Source organism: Cibotium barometz, chromosome 58 (genome assembly GCF_041138505.1).
Source record: "Cibotium barometz isolate CiBa-2024 chromosome 58, ASM4113850v1, whole genome shotgun sequence".
Classification (NCBI taxonomy): Eukaryota; Viridiplantae; Streptophyta; class Polypodiopsida; order Cyatheales; family Cibotiaceae; genus Cibotium; species Cibotium barometz.
Window position 1 is genome coordinate 15,601,817 of NC_141103.1, and position 4,523 is coordinate 15,606,339.

The window sequence follows — 4,523 nt, forward strand, 5'->3', positions numbered from 1 at the left end:
TGCTCTTGCTTCTCACTATGCCTGGCCTATATATCAAATGGATGTTAAATCTGCCTTCTTGAATGGAGATTTAGAGGAGGAAGTTTATGTGGAACAACCTGAAGGTTTTATTGCACAAGGTCATGAACATGATGTGTATTTATTACAGAAATCTCTTTATGGTCTTAAGCAAGCTCCTCGAGCTTGGTATCAGAAGATTGACAATTTTCTCCTTTCTCTACATTTTGAGAGGACTCATGCAGATCCTAATCTTTATATGCTTATTTGTGGTGGATGATGATATATGCATTCTTGTGCTTTATGTGGATGATTTTGACACTCACTGGCTCTAATTTGGATCTACTCAAATGGGTTCAAACTCAACTCACAACATCATTTGCCATGACTGATCTTGGACTACTCCACTATTTTCTTGGTTTAGAAGTGTGACAATTTGCTTCTGGCATCTTTCTTTGTCAAAAGAAGTATACTTTAAGGTTGCTTGAGAAATATGGCATGCGTGATTGTGCATCACTCACTTGTCCCATGGATCCTAATTCCAAATTATCCAAAGATGATGATTCTCCTGAGGTTGATTCTACAGAGTATCGCCAACTTATTGGTTCTCTACTTTATTTGGTTAACACTCGGCTAGATCTCTTCTATGCTATGAGTATTCTTAGCCAATTCTCTTCACAGCCTCGTCGATCTCATTGGCAGGCAGCTTTGAGGGTTCTTCGATATCTTCATGGAACTCTTGAGTATGGCATTTCTTATGCAGGTGGAGATACACTTATTGGTTACTCAGATTCTGATTGGGTAGGGTGTATTGATACTAGGCGTTCCATGTCAGGCTATTGTTTTATGCTTGGTAAAGGACTTGTTTCTTGGAAATGTCAAAAGCAGCGAATTACTTCTTCTTCATCGACTGAAGTAGAGTATCATAGTCATATCTTGATGCCACTTCTGAAGCACTTTGGCTTCAGCAAATTCTGAATCACCTTGGATGTTCATCTACTCCGACACTCATCTACTCAGATTCACAGAGTGCTATTGCTTTAGCCAAAAATCCAGTTATTCGAGGACGATCCAAACACATTGATGTTCATTTTCATTTTGTTCGTGATTGGATTTCTGAAGGTCGCATTCAGCTTGAGTATTGTCCTACTAAAGATAATGTTGCTGATTTGTTTACTAAGCCTCTTCCTTGACCTACCTTGGATTATCTTCTTCAGTGTGTTGGCGTTGGTCCTCCCATCTAGACCTGAAGAGGAGGTGTTGGATAGGTGTCATCTCCATATGGTGTCACGCTAGTGGCACACTCTTTAGCCTCTAGGCATTTTTGGGATTTATAGCATTCATTTCCATTTTTTCCTATTTACACACATTTTTGGGTGGAGAAACTTTCCTATATATATGAGGCATTGTAGTTCATTTCTAATCAAGTTGGCTAGTGGTTCATTGATGAGTTCTTGAGTACATTGTCTCTTCTCTCATCTCTTCTTTCTCACAGTGTTCATGTATTTTCGGGCCGCACCTCACCTAGTCCCATGGGACAAATACTATATACCTAGTGGCCTCACTAGTTTTGTGTGGAGAGAGCAACAAGCTCCTCGAATCGGGCACAAAGAGGATTTTTTATAGTACTAAAAACATGGTGCTTTGTGGGAGTTTTTTCTAGTGCTAAAACATGGTGTTTTGTGGGCATCATTAAATTCAAAATTGGTAAGTGCTATCAAAGCCAAAAATTAGCCCTATACGATAAGCTTGAAAAAGAAAATGGTGGTGACCATATTTGGATCCGGCACAACATCGTAATCCTAGATGAACTTAAGCACGGTGTAAAGCATCCAATCTTCAAGGAGGGATGAGGGGTGATTGAGGTGAAGGAATCCATGGGAAGTTAAATTATAGCTCGGGGTTTTTTTCCATATCGTGCTCAAAAAGGTCCCAAGCCCATCTATGTTTTATCACAAAAAATAAAAGGGGTTGCTCCTAAGATACCGTGAGAGCCATAGCAGTAATCCTTCCAACACTTGGCCTTGAGAAGGTACGGACACCACCACACAGGTTGCTCCCCCATGAGATCATGCATGATTGGGGATGCACTGGTCTATGGGTGTTTATACCCCCCCCCCCGGTTCCTCTTGCGAATGAGATCATGACCACTAATGGGACGTTTGCTAGATAAAACTTAATAAGGCTAATGTCAAGGCGATTAGTCATCCTATTAGTGTCGGGGGTAGGGTCCGGGCACTACCGTTCATCCAATATTCTAAGGGTGCTCTGTCAATATCGATTATGTCAAGAGGATCATGCTAGTTGAATGGGAGATCAGAGGGGTGCATTTGTTGCTATTGTTCTTCAACGGTGGGGGTCTTTGAGGATCTCACCTTATTCCAAGACCTGTGTGGCGGGAGAAAGGGGTGGTCAGATTATGAGGTTAAGGCCTTGGTGAGTCCTTTGAGAATGTCCCCCACCAAGAAAGAGGTGGTTGGCTTATGAGGTTGAGGCCTTGGTGAGTCTATTGAGAACGTCACCCAAGAAAGGTTGGTGGTGGGGCTAGCTTGGGAGATGAGGGGGGTGACAACAGAGTTAGGGAGATAGGTGGGGATATCCAAGGGTAGTTGATCTGGAGGTGGTGAAGTGAAGGTGAGGAGAGGGGTAGTTGATGTAGAGGGTTGGTCCTCCAGGGGGAAAGGCATCAAGGCTTGTTCCTTCTCTTTGCCTTTTATAGAAGTGGTGAAGGGTCATGGGAGGGTAAGCTGGGACCACCTACTATTCTTACTGGGGGGCCTCTTTGGATAGGTTTTTGCTACTAGACGCATCATCATCATCTTGGTCCTTGACAATGTCTGTGGTGTCCTTGTCCTCATCCTTGACTTCAAGTTCTAGCTTTATGGAGGATTGATAAAACTCAAGGGCCTCTCAAGATTCTTTGTCAGATATGTCCCAGGGGTAAGCCACATGGGGACCATATCAAAGAGATGGCATTTGGTGGTGCACATGCAACAACATTAGTAGTAGGCTGCTTCCAGATGTGATGGTATACTACTAGGATGCCAATATGCGGTGATGGCCTCTATAGTGAGATGGTGATACACTTCATCTACAACATGGTAGCCATGTGTGTATGCACATCCACTAGATTGCTCAGCTATTTGATGTCAGTGGAGGCACGGTACGGGCATAACTCCGTGGGAACAAAGAGATCAATGAAATCCTTGTCATCCAAATGGTCAAAGACAGTGAAGACTCTACACCAAGACTGGAGGTTAAAGCAGAGGGCATGGTGGGGGAAGTGGAAGATGGTGGTGGAGGGCTCGGTAAGGGAGATGGTATTTTGGAAGAAGAGCATGGCGAGGGTGGTGTGGGAGGCATAAGTGACTTTGGAGAGGATGGTGGAAAATGTGGTGGTGGGGATCTCCTTGTTGAGGAAGATATTATGTTGGAGGAGGGATGGCAATGTTCGGGAAAGATCAGTGTGGTTAAGGAGGGATGGCAATGTTCCGGAAAGATCAGTGTGGTTAAGGAGGGATGGCAAGGTTTGGGAGAGATCGGTGGCCATATCCATCAAACAGTAGTCCACCTTCTTTTCACAGTGGCCCAAGTGACCTAGTCGAGTTAGGTTCTAGCCTTGAGCTCAGATAAATGTTGCTCTAACTGAGTAATGGTTGCATCCTTAGCATTGATTTCCCTCCAGAATTCCTTGCAATGCTTGGACATCTAGTTGTGGACCTTGTTGAGCTGTGGTGGTTTTGTGCCATTCTCTTAGCTCTCTAAAGTGCGACAGTGGCCCGGGTGATCTTCTGCCACATAGCTTGTAATAGCACGTGGGAGCTCAACCGGATGTGGAGTCCATATGCCAAAGTGTGGATGGTGGGTGCATCCAGGGTCTAGGGGTGAGGGCACCCAAGTCAGAGCACTTGGGCGGCCGAGCAGGCTTATGGGTGGGCAGGCCCCTATACATGCCCGAGAGTGTGGTGTTATCCACATTCTCCTTTATGGTTGGGTGGTGACTAGAGCTCTTGGCCCTTTGGTGCTAGGACGGCGGCGATTACGATGATGTAACATTGGTATCAGAGCTAGTGTAGTCCTCTCTCGCTTCTTCGCATGTGACTGGACTTTGAAAAAGATAAGCCTTATCTTGTTTTCCTTAATTTGTTTATTTAAGATCTCTTGTTTTTCTAGTGTTATGCTACTTAATAACCAAAGTATATTATGCTTAGTCTTCAGAAATTTCTTGTAAATACTCTCGATTGAGTATCTAAGGCTATGGAACTTGATATAGTTCTTAAAATTATGGCCATGTTGAACTTTGAAATAGATTGTGCATGGTACGTCTAGTGCAAACACTCATGGGTGCATAGTCATCCATATGCTTGAGATTTTGTTTTGCAAGGAGAGGAAAAGAGTCTGCTTGTGTGTCACGGCGGTGAGCTTAATGCTCATTTGATGGTATGGGACATCAAATGTTCATGAAGGTCATGGTGGTCTTGGTGGTATGGGACACCAAAACTTATACGCATAGGTTGACCCTTTGA